The sequence below is a fragment of the Oryx dammah genome, unplaced genomic scaffold, assembly GCF_014754425.2.
Source record: "Oryx dammah isolate SB20612 unplaced genomic scaffold, SCBI_Odam_1.1 HiC_scaffold_25, whole genome shotgun sequence".
Classification (NCBI taxonomy): domain Eukaryota; kingdom Metazoa; phylum Chordata; class Mammalia; order Artiodactyla; family Bovidae; genus Oryx; species Oryx dammah.
In genome coordinates this window covers 86,892,050-86,911,319 of record NW_024070209.1, presented here as the reverse complement: position 1 = coordinate 86,911,319, position 19,270 = coordinate 86,892,050, and the positions used below count along the sequence as shown (strand labels likewise).

The window sequence follows — 19,270 nt, the reverse complement described above, 5'->3', positions numbered from 1 at the left end:
CCCTGAGGATGCAAAAGCACTGCTGGGTGATGTGCTGGTGCCTTAGCACAGATCAGAGCAGCCAGAGACCCCAAACTGTTCTGGTGGCTCTTGTTCACCACCCTGCACTCACAGGGAAAAAAGAAGCCATTTTCACTTAAGAATGTCCCTGACGTGGTAGTAGAAATTATTCATTTTATTAAACCTCAATCTTTAAAGACAGGCCTTTTAGCATTCTGTGGGAGGAACTGGGAAATAACGGTAAGGTAATTTTAGACATACTGCAACACGGCGGTCATCTGAAGAAAAGTGTGTGTGTCATGGACTTGCAAGCTGAGTTATCGGCCTTCTCCATGGAAGATCATTTTTACTTGAAAAGAACAACTGACAGGCAGGGGATGATTATTCTGACTCAGATGTTTGGCAGATATTTCCACAAAAATGAACAAAGTGAGCCTGTCACCTCAAGGAAAGCAACTGACAGTATTTGTTGCCAGTGAGAAGATTCAAGTTTTCAAGTGAAACTGTGAAATTAGAATTTGGAAAATTTGTATCTGCCACCTTAAGCTTGATAGCCTGTCAGTACTTAAACACTGATGAGCTGTGGTTAAAGATTAATGTGAGTTTTTAAAATATTATATGTTGAAATATGTCAACATTAGGAAAGAGCTGTGTAACTCAATGAACCAATATTTTCCAAACAACAAATGCATTGTTACAAAATCATGCGTGGATAAAAGATCTGTTCAAAGTACAAGACAGAACAATGGATTTTCATGTAACAGAGTATAGAAGGGGTATTGATATGGATTCAAATTCCACATGGCAACTATCTGCAAGAATCCAGCGCTTGTTTCCACTGGCTATCTACTTTACATACGGTAACGTGTATGTTTCCATGCTACTCTCTCAGTTCATCCCACCCTCTCCTGCCCGCACTGTTTCCACACGTCTGTTCACTGTGTCTGCGTCTCCACTGCTGCACTGCGTATAGGTTCATCAGTACCATCTTTCTAGATTTCACATACATGTGTTAATGCACAATATTAGTTTTTCTTTTTCTGACTTACCTCACTTTGTGCAATAGGCTCTAGGTTCATCCACCTCATTAGAACTGACTCAAATACATTCTTTTTTCATGGCTGTGTAATATCCCATTGTATATATGTAGGGAACACAAACCTGGTACTCTGTGACATCCTAGAGGGATGGGATGGGGTGGGAGATGGGAGGGAGGTTCCAGAAGGAGGGGACAATTGTATACCTATGGCTTTCTGGTAGCTCAGTTGATAAAGAATCTGCTTGCAATGCAGGATACCTGGGTTTGATCCCTGGGTTGGGAAGATCCCCTGGAGAAGGGAACAGTTACCCCTGCAGTATTCTGGTCTGGAGAATCCCACAGATGGAGGAGCCTGCAGCTTATAGACCATGAGGTCGCAAAGAGTCGGACACAACTGAGTGACTTTCAGATGGCTGAGTCATGATGATGTATGGCAGAAACCAATACAACATTGTAAAGCAATTATCCTTCAATTAAAAATAAATAACAATTTAAAAATGCAATGGAATATACATGAACTGTATTTCCTAAGAGAAATGAGCCAAATTACAGACTCAAATAACCAAAGGAAAAAGTTAAAGAAAGAAAATATACCAGATATAGCAAATATACCAAAATGATACTTCTGGTAGTTAGTTTATAGATAGTTTCAGTATTCTTTTCAGTGTTTCATATATATGTATATATTCTCTGTTAAAATGTCTTAACAGAGAATGTGTTGCATATATAATCAGAATGTTTTTGCACGAGCAGTAATATTATGGCAGAAAAATAGAAAATGCACGGAAGCACTAAAGAAAAAAATGCAAAGTAAAATTATCTGTAATCCTACCTCTCAGAGGCAATTGTATATATAAAAAAGAACCTATCACTTGTTGAGACTTTAATGTTGAAGAATATCCACAATTATCTGGAAAAAAAGATTAACATATTCCTCTTTTTAAACTATGTATCCAGCTATTCTTTAAATAGTTTAACCAAGCCCATATATCACGATGGATTGAATGCATAATGGCATAAGAATCAAGCTGTGAATACAAAACAGTGACACCTTCCCACTAAATATTTTTGTTTGAAGTGTGCAATTATTTTCCACAAAAACATTTACATTCACAGTAATGAGTAACTATTATTTAAAATTTATTAATAGATATTTTAAAACTTTACCAGTTTTAATTTCCAATAGAGTTAATATGGATAGATGAAATGGAAGTGTTCATCGCTCAGTCATGTCCGACTCTTTGCGACCCCATGGACTATAGCTTCTGTCCATGGAATTCTCCAGGCCAGAATACTGGAGAGGGTAAGCCATTCCCTTTGCTAGGTATCTTCTGGATCCAGAAATCAAACTAGGGTCTCCCTAATTGTGAGCAGATTCTTTATATCTGAGCCACCAGGGAAGCCCATGGATATATATGATCCACATAATTTAAAGCTCTGTGGGTTTGTTGATAATTTTTAAGAGCATAAAGATGTTTTGAGACCAAAAATTGAAGACTGTTGCTGTATATAACAAGCTGTTAGACCTGGAGGCTAGTTGTTTCACTCAACCTTCCTTTGGCCAGAACAGGCAGCTCAAGGTCATTCAAGGACTAAAGATCTATCTGTCTCTGTATTTGGCAGATTCTCCTCAATACCCAGCACACACATACTCCTGACTTCCTCTGTCCTGAAAAACCAGATAAACACGTTTGACTAAGTGTAAATCTGAGTTCCCAAAGTGGCCCCGACTCCCTGGAGCATGGCAGCTCTGAGGGGGGCCTGGGGCCCCTCCTGAACGAGGCCTCAGTCTGGTGTCACTGTGTTCATTCCAGCAGGCAGAGGGGAATTTCATGGAAGAAACGTGGCCCACGGGAGATACAGAATTTACATTCGTGCAGATCTGTCCGGACTCACCTGGGAGGAGAGCAGTGGCGCTTCAGAGCTAATCCTGGTGGATTCCTGTGAGGAGCCTGGAAGGGACGCCAGCCTCTTTGTGCGGGCTCAGAGGAGCTGCTGCTCCAGCTGCAGAGGCCTGAGCTGAAATTCAGGCATACTGGCGCACAGACGGACAGACAAACATGCACAAATTCGGTTTTTTTTCCTCTCTGTCTCACATATACACAAGCACCCACAGGACTTAGCCACATAAATACACATGCACGTTTTAATTTCACCCCCCACCCCTACCATCAGGTTTAACTACACACACGTGGACAGACAGACTCACGTGCTCAGAGTTAGAGTTGTAAGCTCAACACACACACGCCGCTATTCCAAACACCTGCCATTCCCAGCTTGATCGTGGGGAACCAGCCAGGAATGACAGGAGCAAACAGGACTGGGGCCACTCCCTGCCCAGAACAGTGGGCACACTGTCCAGGAAGCCGAGAGTCTGTAAGCTGTGGTCTCGCTATTCCTCGTGGGATCGACGTATGGAAGAAACCACATCTTTTTCTCCCTGAAGAGCCAAGTGCGGTAAGATCTGTTTTCACAGGAGCTGTAACTCGTCCATTCCACTGCACTGAGTCCTGGGTGGGAAGTGCAGGGGCAGCCCGTGCCCTGGAAAGCACAGGCTTTAAGGCCAGGTGCGGGTGAGGAATGGCGAGAGAGCTGGAGGAAGATGCTGAAACTGTGAGGTGGGGAGAAGGGGTCACACAGGATGGCCCAGAAGGCAGGTCTCCCCAGCCTGGTGCCCAGCATTGCTGAGGATACAGACCACCCCCACCGTGTCTTCTGGCATCCCTGTGACCCCTGACCTCATGATCCAAGAGTGATACACCTGGAACTCGACACACAGGTCCTGGGAGCCAGTGAGAGGATGAAAGGCTGCTTCAGGAAGTTCAAATAAAAGAGGGAAGCTGCTAGATTAATAAGGTTGCCCTGTCTTGTGAAAGGGCTGTGTGGAGATTCAAGTCCTTGGCATTAAAAGGAAAATTACCGTGTACTTCTGTGCAGACTCATGTGTAGCAGCAGGAATGATCTGGGCTTCAAATATCGAAAACCCCAAGATGGACATCTCTGTGGTCTCACGTGGCAAACAGGTAAGGTTTACAAGGACCCAGGCTCGCTTTGTTTCTCTGCTCTGCTGTCCTTTGCCCTCAGATGAGCTCCTTGTGGTAAAGCTGTGATAGACCAATTGTCACATTCTCGTGACAATGTCCAGGGAGTTTTTCTTCCCACGTGCTTTGTTTTTTCCTTTTAATCCTGGAGGAGCCTTCCCTGGATGCCCCTGGCAGACTTCCTTTCATCTTTTATTTATATATTTTAAACATTATTTATTTATTTGGCTGTATTGGGTCTTAGTTGCAGGAGGCAGGATTTTCTTTGCATCTTTTGTTGTGGCACGGGGTTCAGTAGTTGTGGCACACGGGCTTAGTCGCCCCGGGGCATGCGGGATCCTGCCCAACCAGGGATCAAACCCGTGTTCCCTGAATTGGCTGGTGGATTCTTAATCACTGGACCACCAGGGAAGTCCCCCTTTCCTCTTTTATTGGTCAGAACACCCAGAAGACCTACACTGAATAGTGACTAGGCAGGAGAATGACATCATTACCACAGTCCCGACGCCCCGGTGTTCGGGGCTGACCACTCACCAGGATGGGTACCAGCAGAACTAGATGAAGGAAGGAGGGTCTGGAAGCTTCCAAAAGGGGCTCCCACACCACCTTGCACACCTCCTTCCTCCCAGAAACACCCCGAGGTTGATAGAGCGGGAAGTTGTGTTTACAGGTCATTTCCTTGGAATCTCACAAAAGCCATAATAACATCGTCATCTGAACGATGGGCATCACAGAAGAGTAAAGAGATGGATCCACAGTCCCCAAGCCCAGGGCTTTCTGCCTCCCCATGTGGTAGATGCAGGCTGCACACCCTGCCCCATCCTGCCCTCGAGAGGAGACGGGGCAGGAGGCTGGGGCAGGGAGTGGGTTGCAGCAATGGGCCTGGCTGGGTCGGGGCCCCACCAGTGCTCAGATGAAAGCCCTCTGCTTTCAGCCTTGGTGACCCCATTCACACAGGGAGAGGTCAGACTCTGAGACCTGGAAGGTTCCTTCCAGCTCAAACAGCCTTTGATTTAATACCTTCTAAAAGAGATCTGGGGCCCTCCAAAAACAAAAACAAGAAAGAACCCAGCGCATCTGCGGCTTGTCAGCGTGGAGGCCCCACGGCAGGCCTCCAAGGGCTTCAGCTCCACCTATTTTGGGCTCATGATTTCATCCTGAGGCCTGTGCCAGGCCCTGTGGTTTCTCATCTTTCCATCCCGGTCTGGATGACAAAATGACTAAAAATACCGAGCTCCCACAGGCCCGCCACCCGGCCGACGCCCTCCCTTGAGTCAGTCGTGTTCGGTGCAAGGTGTGCCTCGGCGGTGGGGGCCCAGGACCAGCCCCACGTGCCAGTTTTGACTCCCGGCAACCCCACTCCAGTCCCTCCGTGTGGCAGGTGTGGGGTGGGGGGCTCTGCTGTACTGCTTCCTGCTCTGCAGCTGGGTGAACTTGGCCTGTCAGGAGCTCCTGGACCTCAGCTTCTGCATCTGGAAGATGGGGATAACGTTTCCAATGTATAACACTGTTGTGAGAATTAAAGAGAGGCTGGGGGGAGAGACCAACCCAGACCAAGGGCTTGATCTGTGCAAGACACCACTTGCCCTGGCTGTCCTCTCCGCTAGGTCCCGCTTGGAGGGTTCAGACCCCGAAACCTGGCTCTCCCTCCAAATTTGATGTGAGCGAGGTGGGCTGTGGACAGGAAGCCCCCCGCTTAGCTGCTCCCTGAGCTGGTCTCAGATGAACTATGTGAGGAGGAAGGTGCCAAGGGCAGGCAGCCGATGGCTCTGCTGGGGTTTCCCGTGCCAGAGCCTGGACACCTCCACCTCTCTCCTCTCTGCTGAGGGTTCTGGGAGGCCTGCTGGAAGTGGGAATTAAAGATTAAATAAAAGGCAGTAGGATGCCTGAGCACAGGTGAGACTCAGAGTAGGAGAGTTTGGAAATATCTTCTCAGGCTCCACAAGGAGCCCTGTGGCCTGGGGCTCTTAACATCTCAGACTCTCGGTTTTGTCTTCTGGACAAAGAGAAAGACTAAAACGCCTGCCTTATACGTCCCTAATGCTTCCCTGGTGGCTCAGACGGTAAAGAATCTGCCTCCAATGCAGGAGACTGGGATTTGATCCTTGAGTTTGGAAGATCCCCTGGAAAAGAATATGACAACCCACTCTAGTATTCTTTCCTGGAGAATTCCATGGTCAGAGGAGCCTGGTGGGCTACAGTCCATGGGGTCACAAAACATCCCTAGAAGAGGTGAGGATCAGAAGGGGTGAGTCTGGAGTGAGAGCATACTAGGGATACATACACATTTATTTTGTCACTTACAGCCTGAAGACAGCCTTAAAAAGACTTACACATACACACACACAACAAGTTTGAGATCAAATTTAGTCAATATTTTGCCTATGACACTAATCCAACAAATATTCAGAGCACCCAAAGGATGTCAGGCCAGGACAGTTGGAACCTGGGGCTGAAGAGGTGTGTGTGACCACTGTCCATAAATGAGGCCGGGCTGGAAACTCGCCACTGCTTGCCACTGAGATCTGCTCATGGTCCTTGGGGGTGGGACTTGAGAGGTTTCTGGGTTCTCAATGGTCCCAGGCCTCTGCACTGCAGGCTGCCTCCAAGAATGTAATTTAGCATCTCAGGCTCCAAAAGAAGACTCCAGTCCACTGCCTGTGCCCCTCCGTGCTGCCCAGGGCTCTCCATGTGGCCATGACTCACCAGAGCAAAAACGCTCAGCCACCCCACTGTCCCCAGTGCTTTCAGTTTTATGCCCTGGATCTACTAAGGGGTCCGGTCGCTCTAGAGCTGCAGTCCCCAACCTTTCTAGCACCAGGACAGAGTTCGTGGAAGACAATTTTTCTATGAGGTGGGGATGGTTTGGGGATGATTCAAGCACATTACATTCACTGTGCATTTTATTTCTATTACTGTCATGTCAACTCCACCTCAGACCATCAGGCATTAGATCCTGGAGGCTGGAGACCCCTGCTTCTAGATGGTTGGTTGTGAAAACACGACAGGACTCCGGGCCCCTCCCCCAAACAGCCATGCCCAATCTCGTTCCCCAAGGATTTGGTGTGGCCTCTGTGTCTCAGACACATACATGCACACTCACTGTTCCATTTTCCAGCCTGGACACTGTTTCCTGACTCACCACCCCCTGCTCCGCCCGGACATGGGAGCCCTCCCCACACTCGCTCTTCCCCATTGACCTGTGATGTAATTTTGCATAGATCAAGCCACTCTTAATATTATTAGACCACAGAGACACTTTCTATAGCTAAAAAAATATGTGTTGAGCTATGAATCTTTTTCCTTCTTTACAGAGTGCAGTTATGCTTGAAGTTAATCACTGTCTTGTTTCATAGCCTGATTTTGTGTGTGTTTATTGCCAATTCCACGCCAGGCGTCTTGCCAGTTGCTGAAGGCCCTCCTGAGACATTTAAGGTGTGTCTGGGGCTCTCTTGGATTCATCTTCATGGAGAAGCCTGTCTCCCCAGCACTTCCTCACCATTGAGACCAGGACTCGCCACCTCGTGTCTGGAGCTCAGCTGTTGCCTGACCTCTGTCTTGGCCTCTTTGGGGAAACTCCCCTGGCTGCTCTTCTGTATCGAGTCACCTGCTTCCTGGGTCCGGTGGCCTCTTCCTCCTTGGGTTAATCCTCCTTTTAAGAGGGACCACGTTCTCTAGAGGTTTCTGAGAAGGGAGTTCTCTGGGTATTTTTGAATTCTTGTGTGTCTGGAAACATTCTGTGTTTTAACTTCTCATCTGACGAAGAGTTTCACTGTTTACAGAATTCTAGATCATATCACCACCCACCACCTCTTCAGTTTTGAAGGGTCTTCTAGCTTCCAGTGTCTCTGTAAGAACCCAAACTTGTGCCTCCCTTTGTGACGGCAGCTTGCTTCCCCTCCCAGAAGCTGGCAGAAACTTCTCTTGGCCACAGTGTCCTGAAACGTGGCGGTGTCCTGAAATGTCATGGTGATGGGAGTGGTGAGATCTGAACAAACAGGTGAGAGCAGCCACTCACCAGGGCTCCCTTCTCCCTCCTCACCCCACCCCCACCCCCAGGGCAACAACTCAGGTCTCTGCTTCAGGCAGGGGGTGTGGGGACAAGGCCATGGCATTGGAATTTGCACATTTACTTAATCCCGAAGTTTGTGATGAGACCTTGGAGCCTCCGGACCAAAGGGTCACTCTCTGCCCTTTCCCAGGGTGTACATCTCCTATCTCCCCTGCAATGGGAGAGGGCAAGCGTCCATCGGTGAGGTGCGGAGGGGACCTCAGGACCCACCTCCTTCTTTGGCTACTTTAGGTTATCCTTTTCATTTCTGCCACTCCTTTACCCTGAGTTCCAAAGGGTCAGATACTTCTGGTTCCTTGAGAGTTCTCTCTCCACTGGTTGGTTCTCAGTTTTCTTCACTGTGGGTTTGAGATTTCACTTTTGGGGATCTGTGAAGTTAGTTCCACTCTTCCACTTGCTTTCTAGCTTCTCAAACATTGTTGTGGTCTGCTCCCCTGGCGTGCGCGTGCGCGTGTGCGTGTGCGTGTGCATGTGTGTGGCAGAGACCCCAGGCAGACTGGGGAGAGCTTGCTGGTGAGCGCACACTAGAAAACCTAGCAGAGCCAGTCCCGCCTCAGGCTGAGGCCGGTGGGACAGAGGCCGGCCTGGAGTTGGACGAGTGGGATGGAAGCTTTGCCGGAAGGTCGGTAACCCTCAGAGAGAGGGGAAAGGGAACTCCAGAATCAGAGTCATGAAGCTGTCAGGGCTGGAAGGCCTTTAAGAATTACCTTCTTCAGTGTCCCCATTTTAGGAAAGGGGATGCTGGGGTGTGGGGAGGGAAAGGGGCTTGTCCCAGGCCATCTGGTCAGGGCAAGACAGAGTTCCTTCTGCAATGCCTTTAAAGACAGTTTAAGAAGAAATTTTTTTAAATATATGGACCATTTTAAAAGTCTTATTGAATTTGTTACAACATTGCTTGTTTCATGTTTTTTGGGTTTTTTGGCTGTGAGGCACATAGGATCTTAGCTCCCTGACCAGGGATGGAACCCATGCCTCCTGCACTGGAAGGCAAAGTCTTAACCACTGGACCACTAGGGAAGTCCTCAAGACAGCTGATGGAGAGTCTTAACTGTTTATTCACCCAGAAGTCCTGTCCTTGACCAGCTGTTCCCCTCCTGTTCTGATCTGCTCAGCTAGAGCTTCCTTGAAGCCTTCTGAACGAGGCCTATCTTTGCCACCAAGTGTCTTGAACTTATCTCGGGGTGGTCATGTGACCGAACAAGGGGCTATTTGAAGTGGACGTTAAGGTTGAAGGAGGAGTTCACCACTCGGAAGAGAAAGGACAGTCTCAGCAGAGATTGTACCAAGATGCCCAAGATGCCCAGATGTGGGTGCAGAGATGAGAGAGGTTTGCTGAATGACAGAATAAATACAGGCAGAACCAAGCCACAGAGGCGGCCGCTGAGGAGGTGGCCAGGGCCGTCTGCGCCTGGGGGCAGCTGGCAGACTCGGGCCTCAGACCTCAATCCTCTGGGCCGCCAGCTGTGGCACCCACTGGCTGGTATTTGTGGAACAGGCTCCACGACGTTGCCAGGGAAACGAGGCATCCTGTCACCACCGTTCACCACTGCTGGGCTGCCGACACCCACCACGCCCAGCTTGGAGGCTTTACTTGGCCCCTTTCTTCCAGAGTCACATGTACATGAGCTTTTATGTCGTGGGTTTGCTCACTGGGGTGGGGGTGCTGCCTGGAGTGAGGGCATTAACCTTTGGTGTCTGAGCGCCACCCACCCATGGCTCTTGGCACTGAGTTCCGGGCAGCTAGTTCCAGGGACTTCCCTGGTGGCTCAGACGGTAAAGAATCCGCCTGCCAATGCAGGAGACGTGGGTTCGATCCCTGGGCCGGGAAGATCCCCTGAAAGAGGGCATGTCAACTCATCCCAGTATTCTTGCCTGGAGAATCCCATGGACAGAGGAGCATGGCGGGCTATATAGTTCATGGAGTTGCAGAGAGTCGGACACGACTGAATGCTTAACATATGCACACAATTTCAGAGAAGATTTGGGTCATTGACTGTCAACATCCATATGTTGGGGCCCCTGAGCACCCCTTACTGCTTCCTGTTTTGACTGATGCCCTTTCTCACCAGGATACAGACACAGATGACCTGCCTGCATGGGAAGACCAGTGGGAAGGGTAACTAGCAGATGATGCCCAGAGCTGGGAAGCTAAGTGCCTTCTGCAACCTCCCCATCCCACTTGGTTCAGCTCACTGGTCTCTCTGGAGCAGCCTCATCTCTGCCCAGCGGTCAAGGCCAGGGCAGCAAGAAGGGCCAGAACTGGGAGTCTGGAGACAGGGGTCAAATCCTGGCCCACCGCTGAGAGCCTGAGTGGCCTCGGGTAGATGGAGGGGCTCCTGAGTGCCGTCCACCACCTGCCACCCCTGGGCTCCAGGAGCAGGCGAGGATCAGAGATGGGGGCAGGAAACCTCCTCCAGAGACACTCTGAGATCCTGGAGTGGGATGGGGAAAGTAGTTCTAGGGGGAGTTTGCTGACATTTCTAGAAAGTCTCAAGTTTAGACAGACTCAGACTGGGAAGGTGGGCCTGCCCTGCTGCTGGGGAGGATGGTGGCTGCAGAGTGGGAAGGAGAGACACGACCCCTGCTTCTCGCCGAGTGTTGTCCCGGCAAGGGCCCCGCTCCTCAGCGGCCTCCCGTCTATTCAGGAGAGGACCTCATGTGTTGCCTGTGCTGGGCGCAATCGTGATGTGTGTGTTCCTAAAGCAAATTCCTCCCACTTGCCATGTCGGGGGGGCGTGCTCTGTCAGTTATTCCTGGGCCCTCCCCCACCCGCAATGTGTAAAATCCACACTGGGTCAGGCTGAGACATCCCCTGACCCAGCTGCACAGCCCACCCTGAGGCCCCGCTGCCTCTGAGCCTGCCGCCCGGGGCCTGGGACCTTGAGGCCAGCCTCTCTGGACGCCCCCTCCTGAGGGTGACGGTCTTCCAGCAGGTTCAGAACCCCATAGTCCTTTGACCCCCCACTGGCTCTCCAACCCTCCCTGGCCTCCAGGGTCCCCGTTCTCTTCAACCTCCTCCAGACTTAGGGTCCCCAGGAAACCAAGGACAGGGAGGAGGGGACTTGGGGGCCTGTAACAGAGGCCTCCAGAGCTTGGGACCTAGGAGGCTGGCTTTTCTATTGGAGAGGGGCATGGGAGTCATGCAGGAAGAAAAATCCTTATTTTCAGCCCCAGAAACTCTTTCTGAGATGCTACCTCAAAGGCCATGGGATTTAGAGACCAACTCTCTTGCCTCTTCCACTTTCTGGCTCCTTTTCTAAAAGGTTTTAACTTAGCTTTTGTCTCACAGAACCATCAAATACCACCATGCAGCCACCATGGAGCAAAATGTTCATCCCTTGCACTGGTTAGTTTATTCATCAAATATGTACTGATGTCCATCAGATACAGGGCAGGGAGAACACAGAAAAGGAGAGGCAGGGCCTGTCCTTGGGGAGCTTCTGGTCTAGACAGGACACAGGAAAGTCATAGGGGAGTTTGGTGAGTTGGGGAGTAGCATGTCCATGTGTGTGCAGGTGTGTATACAGGTGAGTGTACACATGTGCAGGTGTGTGTGCAGGTGTGTGTACAGATGTGTGCAGGTATATGTGCAGGTGTGTGCAGGCGTGTGTGCACGGAGAGAAGGTGGATGCCTGTTACTTGAGGGGGGTCCCAGGAAGACGTTGTGGTGCTCTCTGCCCTGGCCCTCGGGGACAACCTCTGGGGCTTGGCGGCTGCCCTGTTCATCTTCAGTGGGAAGGAGAGGTGGGTGGGGGCTGAGGGATGGGAGGAGATGGGAGAAAACTAGCCGTTAGGAGCACATCCCTGCAGCACATCCCCGACAGTGGCTCGTTGTCCTGTTGATAAGCGGTGCTCAGGATGTAAACTTGGTCCTCAGGTTTCTCTCCACAGCTCCGCTTCGAGGCTGGAGGGGCGTGGCGAGGGAAGATGTTCCGTGGAGGAGACACAGCCCCCCGGAGGAGGCTGGTCTGCACCCTCCAGGGTGCCTTTACGCTGCCTGGGGGGTGGGCTCGCCTGTGAAGGAAGCTGGTCACCTCCAGGATGAGCCCCCTCTGCTCCACCTTTCCTGTGCTAATGAATCCTGGATCCTTTAACCTTCCTCCCCAGCCTCTGTCTCTGAGCAGGTAAATCATATCAACACGCATCTCTGCTCCTCGGTTTGCCTGCTCCGTCCAATAACTCAAATCTTGAAGAGCTGTCTTTGGTAAATGGCAGCTGAAGTGGGGAGGATTTGAACAACATTTTCAAATGTCTGAGCCACACGTGTCATAGCGTTTCCCACTGGGAAGAGGCCCCTCCTTCCTCTGCTTCCCGCCCCATCCCAGCCGTGCAGGCGTTCCAACATTTTCAAATATCTGAGCCACACATGTCATAGCGTTTCCCACTGGGAAGGGGCCCCTCCTTCCTCTGCTTCCTGCCCCATTCCAGCCATGCAGGCATTCCCATCGCGACACTATTCACTCAGTATTCAATAGTCACTCACTGAAGCTGTGGAAGAAAAGTTATGACCAAACTAGATAGCATATTAAAAAGCAGAGACATTATTTTGCCAACAAAGGTCCATCTAGTCAAAACTATGGTTTTTCCAGGAGTCATGTATGGATATGAAAGTTGGACTATAAAGAAAGCTGAGTGCCAAAGAATTGATGCTTCTGAACTGTGGTGTTGGAGAAGACTCTTAAGAGTCCCTTGGACTGCAAGGAGATCCAACCAGTCCATCCTAAAGGAGATCAGTCCTGGGTGTTCATTGGAAGGACTGATGTTGAAGCTGAAACTCCAATACTTTGGCCACCTGATGTGAAGAACTGACTCATATGAAAAGACCCTGATGCTGGGAGAGACCAAAGGAAGGAGAAGGGGACGACAGAGGATGAGATGGTTGGATGGCATCATCGACTCAATGGACATGAGTTTGAGTAAATTCCGGGAGTTGGTGATGGAGGCCTGGCGTGCTGCAGTCCATGGGGTCGCAGAGCCAGACATGACTGAGTGACTGAATTGAACTGAAGCTGTCCTCTGTGACCACGGGAAGGGTGAGGCTGCATAGGGGAGACAGAAGAAAACAGATCATGCATAGTGGGACAGGGGCTGGAAGAGAGGGACAGATTGATGATAGAATAAAAAGGTGGCAGAGAAGGGGACATTTGAATTGGGCCTTGAGTGACGAATAGGAGTTTACCAGACAAACACAGAGCAAAGAAGAGAACAGAGTAAGCAAAGCCAGAAAAGCGAGGGCTGTGTTTGGAAAACACGAGGGTGACCTCGTGTGTTGCAGCTCCGGGTCATGTGAGTTAGGAGAGGCAGCAAAGTTAAGTTTGCAGAGGCCTTGAGTGCCGAGCTAAGTAAATGACAGCCCTGCAGAGTGGCCAAGAGGGGCCCGAGCGACCCCTTTCATTTGGATTTCACTATGACTTGTCATTCCTTGGTGATGACACATTTTGTTTGGAAAGGAGATGAGTTGGAAACACACATGTTCAGAGGCCAGATCACTTTATTTAAAAACATTCCAGCTGGAAACCAGTTGCAGACACCCACTGGAGATCCATGCTCCCCCAGCCAAGCAGCCTCTGCTCCCAGCAAACCAAGCCTGCCGGGGGCCTTGGGATGTGCATTTGGTTTTATCTTTGATGACACTTCAAGCGAGGCCTCCCATGAGTCCTGCAGGGCTGAACCACCTCCATTTACACAACCGTTCAACGGAAAATCTCAGAGGATGGCTGGTGAACACACTCACACCCCCACAGTGGAAAGACAGAACATACTTTTCCTGAATGCCTGAATATTCTCTTTTTTACACGCAGGTGTGTGCTCTGGTAGAAAGAACAGTGTACTTGATATTTAAAAAATGCCTGGTTTTGAATTTTGTCCCCACCACGACATTTAATGTCTCTGACAAAATAGTGAACTCACTGAGTCTGAGCTTTCAGATTTGTCAAGTGGGAATGGGAGGGTTGTTATGTTAAACTGGACAAGATCACGTATGGGAGGACCAGCCCAAACTGGTAGTAAGTAAATAAGTAGCATGTTTGTCCTTCCTTGAGAAACTGATCTTCTGGTTTGGGAATTTATTTTGGAAAATATTGGTCTAAATAAATGTGTACTTGACACCTTCACTCATGTGTACATTTGGTAAATCTTAATATTTATCCATCTCCTGCTTCATGATCGGCTGTGACATGGTATTGAGGAAACAGGAAAGGCCTTGTCTTACCTTTGGGGAGGCTCCAGTCTGGGGGGAGGGCAAAATGAGTGAGTGTCTCCTATCTGGGTTCCCAGGTCCAGCCAGCACTGCCCTTCCCTGCAATAGTCCTGAAATGTGAATCTGATCCTGCTTTACTGCTGAGTGGGTCCCTGGTGCCTAATGGTAGGTAAGCCCCTGCTGACCTCAGTTCCCTAGAGCTCTGGTCCCAGCGGCCCCTCTAGACACACATCCTATACCTCCTCCTCCTGCCTCTTTGCCCTGCAGCCTCCAGCCCGGACTGTGCCTCTGGGACACAACTGTGTCTTCACATCTTATTTCCTTTGTCCGTTGCCCACTAGAACTCTGACAGCCCAGCTTGGGTACCTCCTCGCCACGTGCTCCTGCCCTTTAGACCCATCATAGGCACTGATGTCTGGGTTTGTTACAGACACTCATCTTGCCTGGGGGCCCCTCAAGGGCAGGGCCTCTGTTTTGCTCACTCTGATTCCCCAGGGGAAGGTCCTCAGACTGGTTGCAGGGGCTCAATAAATTCAGCTGAACCGAAGGTTTGTTTTAAAAATGCAGGCTGCTTCTTTTCAATGCGCCTTATTAGTCAGCAGCTTTGGAAAGAGAGGTCCCCCCAAACCTGTGACCCTCCCACCTGGCCTGAGGCAGGAGGTGGCACTGGGGAGGCCAGGCCACTACTCAGGACCCCGGAGCCATGGGGACACAGCCAGGAGCCTGGCCGCCCCCAGCACGTGCCTGTTGAACCAGCATAGCCCCCCCCCCCTCCTCCCCTGCACCTTCTATTTCCAGTTCTGTTTTCTGCATCTTGCTGTCTGGGCCCTTCTTGGCACGTCATCTTGATCTCTTTGGAAAGAGGAGGGGGGTTTGTTTTTGAAAGTGCTTACTGATATTCCCAGAGGGCTGCAAGGAGCATCTGCACAAACAGTCAGTGTTGTCTAAAACTTATTCATGCACAGCTCTGCTCCGGTCTCTCTATGGCCTAGAAGCCTTTGATAAACAACAACAGCAGCAACTGCAGCGATAATAAAAGCAGGCTGCCATTCGAGAGCATCCCATGTTGCCTGAGGGCTTCCCTGGTGGCTCAGTTTGTAAAGAATCCACCCGCAATGCAGGAGCCCCAGGTTCGATCCCTAGTTGGCAAGATCCCCCGGAGAAGGAAATGGCAACCCACTACAGTATTCTTGCCTGGAAAATCCCATGGACAGAGGAGCCTGGTGGGCTACAGTCCATGGGGTTGCAAAGAGTTGGACACGACTGAGCGACTACACCACCACCATGCTGCTTCTTCACTGTTACTTTAAGGGGCTGTTAGACTTAACACAGCCAAATCCAATAACCTAAACAATTCAGGTTTGAATCTAGGCTTAGTTGACAAAGCTCTAGATTTTAAAGCCACAGCCTTGTGGAAGACAACTCAGCAGAGAGGGAGGTCACAGACAAGAGGCAGAGGGCACGATGGTTGAGCTGAGCAGAAAAGGGAAACACCATCTGCTGTGGTCTGAGAGAGGCAAGAGCCTGAACTAGGGCCTCAGAATACTTTCAGTTCAGTTCAGTTCAGTCACTCAGTTGTGTCTGACTCTTCGCAACCCCATGAATCGCAGCATGCCAGGCCTCCCTGCCCATCACCAACTCCTGGAATTCACCCAAACTCATGTGTATCGAGTCGGTGAAGCCATCCAGTCATCTCATCCTCTGTCGTCCCCTTCTCCTCCTGCCCCCAATCCCTCCCAGCATCAGAGTCTTTTCCAATGAGTCAACTCTTCACATGAGGTGGCCAAAGTATTGGAGTTTCAGCCTCAGCATCAGTCCTTCTAATGAACACCCAGGGCTGATTTCCTTTAGGATGGACTGGTTGGATCTCCTTGCAGTCCAAGGGACTCTCAAGAGTCTTCTCCAACACCACAGTTCAAAAGCATCAATTCTTCAGCACTCAGCTTGCTTCACAGTCCAACTCTCACATCCATACATGACCACTATAAAAACCATAGCCTTGACTAGATGGACCTTTGTTGGCAAAGCAATATCTCTGCTTTTGAATATGCTATCTAGGTTGGTCATAACTTTTCTTCCAAGGAGTAAGCGTCTTTTAATTTCATGGCTGCAGTCACCATCTGCAGTGATTTTGGAGCCCCCCAAAATAAAGTCTGATGCTGTTTCCACTGTTTACATGATTAAAAAACAGTATGTTGACAAGAGAGCAGGAAAAATATGCATGTGTGCTCAATCGTGTCCAACCCTTTGCGACCTCATGGACTGTTGCCCGCCAGGCTCCTCTGTCCATGGGATTCTCCAGGCAAGAATACTAGAGTGGGTTGTGATTCCCTTCTCCAGGGCATCTTCCCAACCCAGGGATCCAACCCACGTCTCTTGTGTCTCCTGCACTAGCAGCGGATTATTTACCCCTGAGCCACCTGGGAAGCCCAGCAGGAAAAAAACTCAATCAGCAGAGGTGCTTTCCCAGCCCCACAGGGAAAGTCTTCCAGTCCTCGCAGTGAGCATCGTCTGCCCGAGACCTTGAAGGCCCAGGAAGCAGAACTCAGCTACCACGGTTTAGGGGTCTGGGCAGGCGTGACCCCTCCTGCACCCCGTGGGCTACTGGAGCAAGGGGACTTTCTCATGGATGCCAGTCCCGTGGGAGCATTCTGGGCGGCAACCTTCCCCTCCTTGTCCTGGGTACACTTGGAGTCAGGGGCTCAGCACTCTGATCTCCCACCCTGCTAGAGAGACCAGGGGAACAGATGAAACCAGTTGCCCACCCTGGCACTCACGGCTCTTTGCAGCCTGGGGCACCCGGATTTCATGTGCAGCCTGATGGATTTCTCACCGTCACCCCAAACCCTGGCTCTATCACTGGGCTGTTCCCTCGGCCTCCCTCTGGCCAGCTGCCCCTCAGGCTGCACTGCCCAGGCCCAGTGTCACCCCTGGGAAGCTGAGCCTACCCTCCTCCTCCCCTCTCTCTCCCAGGGTCCTGCTCATGGGCTTCCTTCACTAGACAGAAAAGCTTTGGAAAGAGTAGGGATTTCGCCGATCTTCCCATGAGATGCTTGGCATGGGAAAGGGTTTCAGTGACTTTTTGATGGATGAATGAAGACTTAAGCCACTTTTCCACAAGCCCAGAGTGATGGAAAGGAAGCAGATCAGTTTCCCCACAGGCTCAAGCAGAAAATGATGGGAGCCACGCAGGGACATGAATGACAGAGGTGAGCACTGTCCCTTGATGACTTCTGGGAGGCTAAGGTGGCCTCATCAGCTCAGGAGCGGGCAATTCTGCACCCAGCTGATAGTGCCTGCTGGACCCAGGGTCCTCCAGCCCTCACTCCGCTGTGGGTTTCAGCTGATGCTGCAGAAATAACACAGATGGGAAAACTGAGGCCTCGGAGCTGAAGAATCAAGTCACCTGCTTTATAAAGGTAGCTTCTGACTTCCTGTTCCTGCTCTGCACATGGGCACGAGGCACTGTGGGCCTCGTGGAGAATATTCCAGACTTGGATCCAGAACATGTAGGTTTAAGTGTGGTTTCCATCTCTGATAACCTCACATTGATATCCACCACCACCCCACCCCGCTTTCCGGAGCCTCGACTCCTCATTCAGGGAACAGGCATGGTTTCCTTTCTGCTTACTTCACTGAGATGTTGCACCAACGAAGAAAAGAAGTGAAAAGTTTCATAAATGATAAGGACGTCTTTCAAACACGGATTTTATTTTATATTTTCATCTAAGGATTGCAAATTAGATGAAAGACCAGTAAAGCCACGACTTTTATTTTTTTCTAAGATTTTTTTTTTTTGGATGTGGACCATTTAAAAAGTCTTTATTAAATTTGTTACAATATTGATTCTGTGTTATATTTTGGCTGAGAGGCATGCAATCTTAGCCTGACGAAGGATTGAACCCATACTCCCTGCACTGGAAGGCAAAGTCTTAACCACTGGATCACCAGATAAGTCCCTAAAGTTTTGACTTAAAAAGAAAGCTTACAGGAAAGACAATCACCACTACATGATTAAATCTGCTAACCAGTATGCACTGACTTTTGCTTTATCTTGTGTTTGCCTTCTAAACTATTTAATCTGACTTGGTGACCTAAGGAAACACACACACACACACACACACACACACACACTCAGCTTGGTTGGTGAGAACTTCCATAAACACAGTAGATAAAATCTTAGTTTCAGGAGGTGGTGTTACTATTACCTACTTCTAAAAACAGAAGGGGGAAGATATTCGATAAATATTGAGTTTGTATACTTAATGTAAAAGAACATTTAAAAAAGAAACAAATCAGGAAAAATATTCCAATAGAAAAATGGACGGAAAGTCCAAGGTAGAAAATGTAAATGCCCAAATAAGCGCTCAAATAAAACCTTAACCACATCGGAGACAAAAGAACGCAGTTAAAAATAATGAAAGTATAGTGTTTTACATATAAAACCAAAAGTAAAAAATATGACAATACACATTAAAGTAACAAAAGGATATTTCATCACAAAATTTTACTTCTAAGAGAATATGCTAAATAGCTAAGAATATACTCAAAGATTTAGTTACGAGAATGTTCCCCCCTAATAGTGCTGACTATTGCAGTAAAGGATTGGCTATAACCAATATAATGGTAGGGGATTGGTGGTCTTTCAGCGGGCTACTTAAGTGCCAGCAAAAGTGATATTAGAGTATACACACACACACAGAGTTCCAGCGGGGTATATGCAAGCATGATACATGGTTAATCTCTAGGTGTGAAATTATGGGTAACTTTTACGGTTTTTGTTGTTGTTCAGTTGCTAAGTCGTGTCTGACTCTTTTCGACCCCATGGACTGAAGCACGCCAGGCTTCTCTGTCCCTTACTATCTCCTGGAGTTTGCTGCTCAAACTTATGTCCACTGAATCTGTGATGCCATTCAACC

General features: G+C 49.4%; 1 long non-coding RNA gene across 2 annotated transcripts; it reads left to right on the top strand.

The window, feature by feature from the left end:
* Positions 1-3,202: 3,202 nt before the first annotated feature.
* Positions 3,203-18,344, top strand: LOC120851885. 2 transcript variants are annotated; one of them, XR_005718431.1, is made up of 5 exons: positions 3,203-3,560; positions 3,833-4,062; positions 10,222-12,276; positions 17,325-17,560; positions 17,695-18,344. It is a non-coding gene; the product is annotated as an uncharacterized LOC120851885 (long non-coding RNA). The 2 variants fall into 2 exon arrangements; XR_005718430.1 differs by lacking the exons at positions 17,325-17,560; positions 17,695-18,344 and having other exon boundaries at positions 10,222-12,713.
* Positions 18,345-19,270: the final 926 nt, after the last annotated feature.